Source organism: Narcine bancroftii, chromosome 3 (genome assembly GCF_036971445.1).
Source record: "Narcine bancroftii isolate sNarBan1 chromosome 3, sNarBan1.hap1, whole genome shotgun sequence".
Lineage (NCBI taxonomy): Eukaryota > Metazoa > Chordata > Chondrichthyes > Torpediniformes > Narcinidae > Narcine > Narcine bancroftii.
Genome location: NC_091471.1, coordinates 358,859,869 through 358,873,928, shown reverse-complemented (window position 1 = coordinate 358,873,928; position 14,060 = coordinate 358,859,869). Strand labels below are relative to the sequence as shown.

The following is a 14,060-nucleotide window of genomic DNA, read 5'->3' as shown; positions in this document are numbered from 1 at the left end:
TAAAGTTCAGTGACACAGTGCTCCATGAAGAAACCAACTAAAGCTTTGGGATAATATCCTCCATCTTGTATTCCAATCCTGTAAAATAAGGGCGAGCATTACATTCTCCAGCTTTTAAAATTATTTTCTGCATTTGGACATAAATGATCAAAGTCCTATTGACAACTCCCTAAATCTCTTTATCTTTAAAAGTGCACTATATTATCCTACTTGGCCACAGAGTAGATAACCGCAAAAAGCTCAACGCACATTTATCACCATTGTGTCTTTTCAGTTAATCTGTTTATTTTCTAATTTAGAGATACAGCACAGCAACAGGCCATTTCAGGACCACCCAAATACACCAATCAACCTACAAACCCCATATATTTGTGGGTTGTGGGAGGGGGGGGGGGGTGAGGAATTTGTAGAACCAGTCAAAACTGACATGGAAAATATACTAACTCATTATAGACAGCACCAGATTGGAACCCGAGTAGCTGGAACAGTAATGCAGACTTCATGAGTTGTTTTCATTTGCCCATGAGCCCACTATCTGTCTCCTGGGGCTCAGTCAGTTTTTCAACTCCATCAATGGCTTGCCTTCAGGTCCATCAGCTTGAGTGGTGTAGGTGCAGTATCCCAGGAGAAGCCATCTGCATGCTAATTTACACAATCGGAGAACTATAAAGGACATGAGGAAGCCATTCAGACCACAGTATCCATTATGAACATGCTACCCAGTTAACCTTACTGAACTACTTAGATTTAGGAAAAGGGGACTTGATTTCAAAAGTGTCTCAAATAGAACTTAAAATAATCCTCCAGGCCAAGGCTACCTCTGGAAAGAAGATGCCTTTTTTTTCCTGATATTTATTTTCTAAAACAATGTGATTATGGCTGATCTGTATTCTAACTCGTTGACATTCTTTAGTTCTATGCTTCTTAATATCTTTGGTGAACTGGATTTATTGCTTATGCTAGCATCTGATGCTTTTTGGAAAACTAAGTTCTTTGTGTGTTTAAGATTCCAGCATCTACAGCTTTGGAGTTTCACTTAAATATAATGCCCGACTACGTTAGGGCAGGTGACCACATATTTGCACAAAGCTAAGCTTTGCTGGATAGCATTTTCCTCGTTTGGTGTATGCCTTCCACTTCTTTATATTGCTAAAACCCTCCTACTGCAATGTAGTAACATTAATACAGTAGAACCCCTGGTTTCCAGAATTCAAGCAAACAGCAGCCTCCAGTAACAGGCAAAAAAAAAAGAATAAAATAAGAGGTAAAAATAATTGTGTTTAAAATTGTAAAAGTAAATGTTCTCTTAAGTAACACATAAACCTTAGGTGAATATGGGAGCAAATATTCAGCCAGCGGAGAGCCTTGCCTGTGCTTTGGTCGTAGCAGCTGTTTGAATAAAGTTGTGTGAAACAGCAATGGCGTCGCCCAGGATGAAGAGCTGGTTGATGTCGCTTGCCATTGGGATGACTCTCTTAAAGTGTCTCCTTATTCCTGCTTAGTAAGAATCACGCTGATCAGAGGCTTCATCTGTAAACCTGTGGGAGGAGGGGGCTAATTATCTAGAATATTATTGCTCATCTTTTAGACAGATCCGTGAGGGGGAGGAACCCGCAGATGCAGCAACAGTTAAATGTTTTCAAAGAATGTGAATGAAAATAAAGTCGAATGCTTTTAAGCTTTATATATTCATGCAAGTGAAGTTTGATCAGTGTAAGTACAGTCTAGTATTTTTCTATTTTATTTTTTAAACTGTTTATTCCTTATTTTTCACACTGTGAACCATATCAATCAAAATGCATACAAACATTTCCCTCTTTAATATATACAGTGACATTTTCTCCCCTTTTTCCCCCTACATTCCCATCCCCCTTCCCACCCCCCTCCAAACCCATTAAACATTCAACATATCTTCTTTAGATTGGCTTCGCGGATGAAGATTTATGGAGGGGTAATGTCCACTTCAGCTGCAGGCTCGTTTGTGGCTGACAAGTCCGATGCGGGACAGGCAGAAACGGTTGCAGCGGTTGCAAGGGAAAATTGGTTGGTTGGGGTTGGGTGTTGGGTTTTTCCTCCTTTGTCTTTTGTCAGTGAGATGGGCTCTGCGGTCTTCTTCAAAGGAGGTTGCTGCCCGCCGAACTGTGAGGCGCCAAGATGCACGGTTTGAGGCGAGATCAGCCCACTGGCGGTGGTCAATGTGGCAGGCACCGAGATTTCTTTAGGCAGGCCTTGTACCTCTTCTTTGGTGCACCTCTGTCACGGTGGCCAGTGGAGAGCTCGCCATATAACACGATCTTGGGAAGACGATGGTCCTCCATTCTGGAGACGTGACCTACCCAGCGCAGTTGGATCTTCAGCAGCGTGGATTCAATGCTGTCGGCCTCTGCCATCTCGAGTACTTCAATGTTAGGGATGAAGTCGCTAAAATGAATGTTGAGGATGGAGCGGAGACAACGCTGGTGGAAGCATTCTAGGAGCCGTAGATGATGCCGGTAGAGGACCCATGATTCGGAGCCGAACAGGAGTGTGGGTATGACAATGGCTCTGTATACGCTTAACTTTGTGAGGTTTTTCAGTTAGTTGTTTTTCCAGACTCTTTTGTGTTGTCTTCCAAAGGCACTATTTGCCTTGGCGAGTCTGTTGTCTATCTCGTTGTCGATCCTTGCATCCGATGAAATGGTGCAGCCGAGATAGGTAAACTGGTTGACCGTTTTGAGTTTTGTGTGCCCGATGGAGATGTGGGGGGGCTGGTAGTCATGGTGGGGAGCTGGCTGATGGAGGACCTCAGTTTTCTTCAGGCTGACTTCCAGGCCAAACATTTTGGCAGTTTCCACAAAACAGGACGTCAAGCGCTGAAGAGCTGGCTCTGAATGGGCAACTAAAGCGGCATCATCTGCAAAGAGTAGTTCACGGACAAGTTGCTCTTGTGTTTTGGTGTGAGCTTGCAGGCGCCTCAGATTGAAGAGACTGTCATCCGTGCGGTACTGGATGTAAACAGCATCTTCATTGTTGAGGTCTTTCATGGCTTGTTTCATCATCATGCTGAAGAAGATTGAAAAGAGGGTTGGTGCGAGAACACAGCCTTGCTTCACGCCATTGTTAATGGAGAAGGGTTCAGAGAGCTCATTGCTGTATCTGACCCGACCTTGTTGGTTTTCGTGCAGTTGGATAACCATGTTGAGGAACTTTGGGGGGCATCTGAGGCGCTCTAGTATTTGCCAAAACCCTTTCCTGCTCACGGTGTCGAAGGCTTTGGTGAGGTCAACAAAGGTGATGTAGAGTCTTTTTTGTTCTCTGCACTTTTCTTGGAGCTGTCTGAGGGCAAAGACCATGTCAGTAGTTCCTCTGTTTGCGCGAAAGCTGCACTGTGATTCTGGGAGAACATTCTCGGCGACACTAGGTATTATTCTATTTAGGCAAATTCTAGCGAAGATTTTGCCTGCAATGGAGAGCAGCGTGATTCCCCTGTAGTTTGAGCAGTCTGATTTCTCACCTTTGTTTTTGTACAGGGTGATGATGATGGCATCACGAAGGTCCTGAGGCAGCTTTCCTTGGTCCCAGCAGAGCTTGAAAAACTCATGCAGTTTGGCATGCAGAGCTTTTCCGCCAGCCTTCCAGACCTCTGGGGGGATTCCATCCATACCTGCTGCTTTGCCACTTTTCAGTTGTTCAATTGCCTTATATGTCTCTTCCCGGGTGAGGACCTCATCCAGCTCTAGCCTTAGGGGCTGTTGAGGGAGCTGGAGCAGGGCAGATTCTTGGACTGAGCAGTTGGCACTGACCATTAAATAATGTCATCACACAATGAAAATAAACAAGAAAAATGTGTTATCTACTTTTACACACTGGATTGTCATTTTGTCTTCTTATCATTTTAGGGGGTGGCGGTCCGAGGCAAGTCCTCTCTGTTATGTACCATGTACGGCTTCCAAATTTGCTCAAATAATGTGACTTTATTTTTTTTAATTATATGTTATTTTTTTCCCATGGAATACATTTATTCATTTCCATGCTGTATTCTCAGGCTCTCTTCTGATTTCCAAGTTGACATTATACATTTTTTTGCTACAGCTAAGGCTATCATAATAAATCTTTTTTGCATTTCATCCAGTTTGAGGCCTAATTCTTTACTTTTTATATTACTGAGAAGGAAGATCTCTGGATTTTTTGATATGTTGTTTTTAGTGATTTTATTTAATACCTGATTTAGATCTTCCCAAAACTTTTCCACTTTCTCACATGCCCAAATTGCATGTACTATTGTTCCCATTTCCTTCTTACAGCGAAAACATCTATCTGATAATGTTGGATCCCATTTATTTAACTTTTGGGGTGTGATATATAACCTGTGTTACCAATTCTACTGTATCATGTGTAACCTTGTGATTATTATATTCTTCATAGTTCCAGAGCATAACTTTTCCCATGTTCCATTTTTATCTTTATGTTTAAATCTTTTTCCCACTTTTGTTTGGGTTTATAGCTTATTTCATCATTTTCCTTCTCCTGCAGCTTGATGTACATGTTCGTTATAAATCTTTTTATTATCATTGTGTCCGTAATCACATATTCAAAGCTGCTTTCTTCTGGTAATCTCAGTCTCCTTCCCAATTTGTCCTTCAAGTAGGTTTTCAGTTGGTGGTATGCAAACATTGTACCATGAGTTATGCCATATTTGTACTTCATTTGTTGAAATGTTAATAAATTATTTCCCAAAAAACAATTTTCTATTCTTTTAATTCCTTTTTTCTCCCATTCTCTAAAGGAAAGGTTATCTATTGTAAATAAACTGTTTATTCTTAATGCAGGTATATTCTTCAGGCATTGTAAGAGTGAGTGTCGAGCATCTGGAAAATGCGCTTATCTGGCATCTATGGATCCACATAGGTGCCGTATACCAGGGGTTTTACTGTATTGCGATTAATTCTTATCTCTTCATATTCTAAAAAAATAGAGTTCCTTGCATCGTTGATAAGCTGCAAACCGCTTAGTTCCTACAAAACTTCTTTGTGATTTTAATTGTATGTGAAGCAAACATTGTACCAATGGCTCAAGAATCTCAGTTGAATAATTACTGGGAAATACATACCCTTTCAAGACGATGCAAATACATTTTAACTATTCCTCCCATGTCTATGATTTAAGATGAAAGGAGGATAGTGGAAAATTTAAATGTTTTTGAGGGGAGAAGGGTCAAGGAAAGAAAATATTGGCAGGTTACAGAGCAAAACAAGGTCAAATTCCCAGCAAAACCAGATCGAAAGGGAGGATGGTGAGAGTTAAGGCTATCATAGGCATTATTGATTTAATAGCCCAAATCGAGTTCCTAGACAGAGTAAATGCAAATAGTCTTTTTTCACTGAGGTGAGGTGAGATACAAGCCAGAGGACATGAGTTTAGGGTAAAAGTGGAAAAGTTTAAGTGGAACAGTAGTGGGGGGATTTTTTTTCACAAAGGGAATGGTGGAAGTGTGGTACAAGCTGTCAACTGAAGTGGTTAACGTGGGCTCGTTTTCAACATTTAAGGAAAATGTTGATAGGTACATGGATGGGAGATGCACTGGCTACAGGTCAGTGGGGTGAGTCAGAATAATAGGTTCAGCACAGACCAGAAGGGTCGAACAATCTGTTTTGGTGCTGCAATGTTCTATGGTTCAAGAACATAAAAAATTACCATGAAGAATGAAATGAGAGTTAAAAATAAAATAGATGATGTGAAAAAAGTTTAAATGGAGGTGGGACTGAGTCCATAATCTTGCTTTGAGATGGGTTATACCATGCCTTCAAATTCCAGAGAGGATAATGATGAGCCACCATATGTAGTGTGGGTAGCACAGTTAGTGTAGAAGTTAGTGAAGTGCTATTACAATGCCAGCAACTCGGGGTTCGATCCGCTGCTGTTTGTTAGGAGCTTTTTTCAGGGTTTCTGGTGTCATACCAAACTTTCGCAGACTTCTGAAGAGAAGCCACTGACGTGCTTTCTTCATGATGCCATTAGCATGTTGGGTCCAGGAAAGATCCTCCAAGATAGTGACTCCTAAGAACTTAAATTTGCTCACCTTCTCCACCTCTGATTCCCCCAATTATCACTGGAATTTATACCTCGGGCTTTCCTTTCCTGAAGCTCCTTAGTTTTGGTGATATTAAGTGAAAATTTGTTGTTGGTGCACCATTTGGCTGTTTTCAATCTCCCTCCTACATGCTGTCACCTTTCCTAAAACAACCCATTGAAGTGGCATCATTGCAAATTTGTAGATGGTGTTATTGTCGTACAGAACCACACTGACATGGGTGTAGAGTGAGTAGAGTAATGGGCTAAAAACACAGCCCTGTGGTGCTCCAGTACAAATAGAGATTGTGGAGTAGATGTTCTTACCAATCCTCATTGATTGTGGTCTGAACGAGAGGAAATCCATGATCCAATTACACAGTAAGGTGTTGAGTCCCAGTTCTTGGAGTTTGCTGATAAGTTTTGAGGGGATAATGGTGTTAAATCCCAAAATAGAGTTGGTAAAGAACATCCTGATGAATGCATCTTTACTGTTCAGGTGTTCTAGGGCTTTGTGTAGAGCCAGTGAAATGGCATCTGCCATAGACCTGTTGCTACAATGGGCGACCTGAAATGTATCCATGTCACCACTTACCAGGAGCTGATAGGCTTTCAAATCTCTCCATCACTGTTGATATAAGTGTTACTGGCCAATAGTCATTAAGGCAGGTTCCTACACTCTTCTTGGACACCTGTATGATGGACGCCTGTTTGGAACAGCCTGCTGGAGTGAGATGTTGAAAATATCTGTGAATACATTAGCAATTCAGTCAGCTCAGGTTTTTAAATACTCGACCAAATACTTCATTTGGGCTGGATTGTTTCCTCAGATACATTCTCCTGAAGACAGCATGCATGTCATTCCTCCGAATTGGACTGGTTGGGATTTGGTTTTTTTAGCCCTGCTTTCGGGTGTCCCTTGTTATTTTCATTTTCATCCAGAATCTCCACTTTGCCCGGGAGATAGCTTTTCAGAAGTCATACCTGCTCCTTCTATATTGATCTTGATCTCTGGACTCAAATGCTGGTGACTTGGCTGTCAGCAGGTTCTAGATTTCCTTGTTCAACCAGGGCTTCTCGTTAGAAAAACTCTGAACGATTTGGTGGAACTCATTAAAGTAAAGTGAGGCATGGTTACAGGCCAAGTACTTAATATGCAGCCTGGGAATCTGGTGAGAGTGAAGTCGCAGGATTCACCATGTTGGTAGAATTGCAACTTGCAGAGGATAAGAAGTAGCAAAACCTGTACAAAGGCCTTTAGATTAGAACAACTTGATGATTAAATCAGTGACATCATGAATGAATGAGCAAAGGTGAAGGAGGAGGAAATACAGCTTGAAGACAGCCAAGTGGATCATCAAGATGTTCTCTCACCCAAAAGCGGAAGAAATCTCAACATTAGAGGCCAGGTGGTTCACGAGAAAGTGCATTTTTTATGCAGTATTTACATTATCATCAGCGATAGATAAGAAAGAGCAAAGATTTAGACATTCAACATGGGAACAGGCCTTTTCGGCTCACAAGTCCATGCCACCCAATTACACCCAATTGATCTAGAACCCTTGGTACATTTTTAAGAGTGGGGGAAAATTAGAGCATCTGGAGGAAACCCAAATAGACATGGAGAGAACGTACATACTCCTTACTGATAGTGCCCAATTCGAACCCCAGTCCCGATCGCTGGTGCTGTAAGCAAGCAGCCCTTGCTTTCAGAATGTCTAGAATGAACGTAGTGAATCTACATATATAGACATAAGTCTCATTGATTTAAATGAGGAAATAATGTGATGAACTTACCTTGCAATTGGAACAGTAACTGAATAAGAGACTGCAGGAGCCACATGTATATAGCTTAGGTGTTAAGTGTTCAGTCTTACATAGAGCATATTATAGGTCAGAAACAACCCTTTTGGACAAAGCATCAAAATCTTTGACATTTTATTCTGTCAGCCAGGGATGCAGGGATGCTGGATCTCACTGGAGCTCCACTTCGGCTCCTCATCGGGCCACTGCGGGACTGCTCCGACAGCACCTCGTGGTGGCGGAGCCTGGCAATGGCACCGCCCCCACCTCCCCGCTGAGTGCTATTCTCTATCCTGGACATAACTGTTTCTTCCATGACTGGTCATCCTATTTCGTAGTCCTACACTTTGCTGTCAGTTATACAGTGTCAAATACAACATGGTGGCCAGGTCTCACAAGACTTTCTTGATGCCATTTTGTTGAGCTCTGGCCCCTAAAATTTAGCACTGTACCCCTGCTGTCAGCACATATCAGGAGATAAGTTTGAACTTATTTGAGCCAATGTCTATAAAGTAAGCAAGGTAGCTTAGGTAATGTGGTGAGGTTAGAGATTCAGGCTATATTGTGTTTAGAGAATTGCAACCTCAACCTCAACTCTGGACAACAAGATTTTGTTTCTTGAACACTTTGGCATGGATTTTATCGATTTTGGGCTGCTCATCATGAAAATCACCTTAAAAATATCCTTTCACATACCATTTTTTTTTAGATATAACCTATTTTTGTGATTCCCTCTCATATTTTAAGTCTACTAGTATATTGCCAACAAAGCAAGCTGTTTTGCTCAGTCCAAGCAGGCCTGGGCATGAACTCAGTTCAGGTGCTATGCAAATGTTGCCTTAGGCCTGGGCCTGCTTAGTCAGGAAAGATGCAGACGGGCTATAAAAGCAGCTCACATATACAAATGCTGTACATTACGTTGATATAGACTGAACGCATGTGGATGCACATGTTCTTCAGGCAATAGCATAATAAGTATACTTAACAATAGCATTTATTGTCTTCAGGAAGATTCAATACAGCAGAAATGTCTCTTCGATATCGCAGCAGCTGTGATACATTCTGTTACATTTGTGGTGAGTACTGGTATACGCTTAAGGCTAAATTCAATAACAATTCATTTAATGTTGCTCCAATTTTCTACGTAGTACAGCAAATCTGAAATTATCTTTGTGTTCAGCTTGAAGTTGATGATCATAATCCCCATTTTTTTTTCAGGAAAGCAAGCCTTTTTTAAAAGAAAAAATGTTGTCCATTGTATTAAATCCAACATTTATATCCACAGTGGAATGTACTCCCAACATCCCTGGAATAAGTCCACTTGGAATGTTTGGTACCTGCGCAGCTTGAGTCAAATTGCTTTTGCACATTTACCGCTTGTTTGCATAAACCACGTGCCTGCAGTCAGGGACCATTTCTGAGCCATCCAGTTATTTTGAAGCTGTCTGGCCAGTTCTTGCTAGTTTTCTGGCATGTGCTTCTCAGTGAATTCAACAGAAATTTGTCAGGAGACTGCAGATACAAGCTGTGCAAAAGACAAATGACATGGCAAAGGATCTGTCTCTGGATTTGTTTCATTTCACATGAACACAACACGGAACTAAACCCCCCCCCCCCCCACCCAATCAGCCCTCAGGAACTGAAGCTTTGCAACCACCAGACTCTGTTATGAATGCCACCTGAGCAATGGCTGCTTAGTCCGCTCCTAACAACGAGGGGTGTGTTCGTACAAAATGTCTGGATCTCATTCTCACAGTGTTTGAGGAAACGTATGACAATATGAATGTGGCTTTGCCTCAGTGTTATTCTGACATGCTTTGTATGGGAGCTTGGCCGATCTATTCCCACAACTCTCATCTACACTGATTTTTTTAAAAATATATACATACAGACATTCATACAGTACAGTAACAGGCCATTTCGGCCCATGACCCTTTGGCCCCAACAATGAAGACGCTGTTTACATCCGGTACCGCACGGATGGCAGTCTCTTCAATCTGAGGCGCCTGCAAGCTCACACCAAGACACAAGAGAAACTTGTCCGTGAACTACTCTTTGCAGACGATGCCGCTTTAGTTGCCCATTCAGAGCCAGCTCTTCAGCGCTTGACGTCCTGCTTTGCGGAAACTGCCAAAATGTTTGGCCTGGAAGTCAGCCTGAAGAAAACTGAGGTCCTCCATCAGCCAGCTCCCCACCATGATTACCAGCCCCCCCACATCTCCATCGGGCACACAAAACTCAAAACGGTCAACCAGTTTACCTATCTCGGCTGCACCATTTCATCAGATGCAAGGATCGACAATGAGATAGACAACAGACTCGCCAAGGCAAATAGCGCCTTTGGAAGACTACACAAAAGAGTCTGGAAAAACAACCAACTGAAAAACCTCACAAAGATAAGCGTATACAGAGCCGTTGTCATACCCACACTCCTGTTCGGCTCCGAATCATGGGTCCTCTACCGGCACCACCTACGGCTCCTAGAACGCTTCCACCAGCGTTGTCTCCGCTCCATCCTCAACATCCATTGGAGCGCTTACATCCCTAACGTCGAAGTACTCGAGATGGCAGAGGTCGACAGCATCGAGTCCACGCTGCTGAAGATCCAGCTGCGCTGGATGGGTCACGTCTCCAGAATGGAGGACCATCGCCTTCCCAAGATCGTGTTATATGGCGAGCTCTCCACTGGCCACCGTGACAGAGGTGCACCAAAGAAAAGGTACAAGGACTGCCTAAAGAAATCTCTTGGTGCCTGCCACATTGACCACCGCCAGTGGGCTGATATCGCCTCAAACCGTGCATCTTGGCGCCTCACAGTTTGGCGGGCAGCAACCTCCTTTGAAGAAGACCGCAGAGCCTACCTCACTGACAAAAGGCAAAGGAGGAAAAACCCAACACCCATCCCCAACCAACCAATTTTCCCCTGCAACCGCTGCAATCGTGTCTGCCTGTCCCGCATCGGACTTGTCAGCCACAAACGAGTCTGCAGCTGACGTGGACTTTTTACCCCCTCCATAAATCTTCGTCCGCGAAGCCAAGCCAAAGACACCCAATTAACCTACAAACCCCACTACATTTTGAAGGGTTGGAGGAAACCGGAGCCCCCAGGGAAAACCCATGCAGACTCCAGGAGAATGTGCAAACTCCTTACAAACAGCATGGGATTCGAACCCCGATCCCAATTGCTGGCATTGTAACAGTGTTGCACTAAAAGTTATGCCAACCATGCTGCCTTATGTTTGTACACATGCATCTGATCACAATCTCATTTGCCCTCCTCCGATCCTATAACCTTTTTAATGGTTTGACGCTCAATATTCCAGTTTATCCAGATATGAACTATTCTCATTTTAGCTTACTTCGACGTCTTCTATTTTGAGAATATAACCCTTTGTAACTCAGGTCAAAGTAAACATTACAGACAGTACTTGTAGACATCTAATCTCTCTGCAGATGGAACAATCGGAAAGCAAAGAAGTTACACTCGGTCTTCATGAAGGGTTCCAAATCAAAACACTGATCATTCTTATTTCTATCACTGATGCTACTCGACTCACTGAGTTTGTACAGCAGCGTGCTTTGCTTGAGATTCCACTATTTGCAGTCTCTCATGTGTCTTGAATTATTCTTAGTGTCCCACTCAGTATTTCTCCCTGAAGTAGCAGTAATCTGGCCATGATCACACTGCAACACTGATCTGTTGCTTTGCTTCCTGCATGACTTTAAAATCTATCCAATTGCCTGTGAGCTGTGGGTCATCTGACAACTCTGGAGTCTCCCTCCCCTCCATTGACAAAATCTACTGTGCAAGATCATCAAGGACCCCTTCCACCCTGCACACAGCAGCTTTCAACTGCTCCTGTTGGGAAAGAGATACAGAGCCAGAAGCACAGGATGAGGAGCACTCACATAGTTACAAAACAATATTCATTTATTTATTTGAATATATCAATATTTGTCCTGCATATGTATGATTTGTCTGTATGATTTTGCAGTGCGTGCTTTTCACGGAGGATCAGAGAATGCTGTTTTGCTGGGTTGTACCTGTGCAATCAGAAGACAATAAATTGTACTTGGCTTGACTTCCAGCCCATCACATCCATGGTAACTCCCAGGGGACCAACCCCATTCAACCAAGCCTGCCTCTCCTTCTTTCTCTCCTCCTGCAACTTAATTTCTCATACATGCCCATGCATCCTGCCTTGAGTCAATTTGCCAATACTAAAGGATAACTTAAAGAAGCCAGTAGACCTTCCAGCATGCATTTGGGGTGCTGAAAGAAAGCAGTGGTCACTCCGGTGAATGACCGTGCAAATACCACACAGAGAGTGCCGGAGACCAGGATCAGACCCTGGAGCTGTGAGGCAGCAACATTAACTCTGCTGCCCACAAGGCTTTAGCTCTTACACTCCTGGCCACGTCTGGCTGGGGAGTGGGGTGGGGGGGGAACTATCATTCAACAGCAAAATCCTATTGATGCTATAAATCGAATCAGAAAATATTGGAAAATGCCCAGAATCTTTCAGAGAAAAAGAGTTAATATTCTGATGTGATGGTTGATTTAAATCCTTAACTTTGTTTCTCCCTTGACAGCTGAGTAATTTAAGCATGTTCCAGTTTAACAATCAGTCAAGGTTAGCATAACGGTTTGCGCAGTCCTGTTACATCGCCAGCAACTCGGGCTCGAATCTGGGACACTCTGTCAGACATTCTCCCCATGTCTGCTTGGGTTTCTTCCCACCTTTCAAAACATATGGAAAGGACGGTAGATTAATTGAGTGCATTTGAACGACAAGGGCTTGCGGGCCAGAAGGGCCTGTTACCGTGCTTTCTGTCTAAATTGAAAATTAAGTGAGAGATCGAGGAGATAATTGGATTACCCGCAGTTCATGCTGAGTCTGGATAGACATGGGGTAAGTTTGTTTCATGACAGGTAAGGTAACAGGCAGGCATGAAATCTAAGGCATTATGGAACATAAGGAAATTTACAATCAATTTTTAAATACAAGTTCACTGCACCTTGCTATTCCTGGCCTCACCAATCAGGTGTACATTTCGGATAATTTTGCCATTTCTCACAAGATCCACTGGCATCACTAGGGACTTGTAGGAGGTGCTGACATCACCAGGTGACACCAGAATGACCATCTCTAAAATTTTTGTGAAGTGTTTCAGCAGAAATGTATTTTTTTTAAATAAAAATATCCCTGTAGTTAGTTAAAACAACAAAAAACTTTTTTGTAAGCCTTGCTTACATGTATCAAATATATCTATAAGGCTAATACTTAATGCTAGTTACTTTTTGAACCTTCTAATGCGGTCTGGTCAGAGTTATCATTATTACCCAATTACAATGACACTTCGATTCATGTGGTTTCATTTGCATGTGCTACAAGCACACGCTGTTGTTCTTGTTGCTGCTGGTCTTTTTATAGTCGCTGCTTTTGTCAAATTTTCTGGTGTTTTAGCTACAATATTGTGGTAATTAGTATTCACAAACCTCTAACTTTCTTTGAGAATGAAGTAGTATGATACTGTAATTTCAGGATGTACTTTTAATTTTGCCAGTTGTTTATTTCACTACTATTGCCATTACATACGGGAATTACAAGAAACATTAGTACAGAAAAATTACTAAGGATTCTATATGGGCTGGTACGGGAAGAGGACCCTGGAGGGAAGGGTGGGGTGGGGGTGACACCATGAGTTACTGCACTGGGGACACAAACCCTAGTAATACCACTGGCAAGATCAATAAAGAACAATGATTAAACGTAAAAATACAGGCCATAAGTGATTTGATTTTAAAATACTCTGTTGGACTGCAAGATTGCAGATGACTTTGAACCGAGAAATATCACTGGTAACTTGAAAAGGTCTTTAAGAAAGCATGAGGTCACAGATGCAAACAATATAAGGAAGGCAGTAATCACTGAATGTGCAATCAGAATACTTGGGGTAAGTTCACATTTTAGGAAAGTTCACTTTCCAATAATGATTTGAGTCAGTGTGAAAAATTGCTTGGCAGGGTGTCAGGATGAGAGTGCAAGAAAACTGAAGTGCACCCAGACATTAAAAAACAGTAAGGAGAAAGGAACATCGAACCAAAAGCAGGTCATTCAGCCCTCTGGCCTGTAGATGTCTGATCTGGAATCTAACGTCCTTAGTCAACTTTTTCCATCTCAGTCTTAGCAAAGGTGGCGAAATGT

The 14,060-nt window shown here is 42.5% G+C and overlaps 1 long non-coding RNA gene across 1 annotated transcript in view; it reads right to left on the bottom strand.

Annotated features, from left to right (window-relative positions):
* Positions 1 to 400: 400 nt before the first annotated feature.
* Positions 401 to 14,060, bottom strand: part of LOC138756631 (uncharacterized) — a 46,012-nt gene continuing 32,352 nt past the window's right edge. The window contains exon 3 of the long non-coding RNA XR_011353204.1: positions 401 to 1,538. This is a non-coding gene — a long non-coding RNA (uncharacterized lncRNA). The remainder of the gene's footprint in view (positions 1,539 to 14,060) is intronic.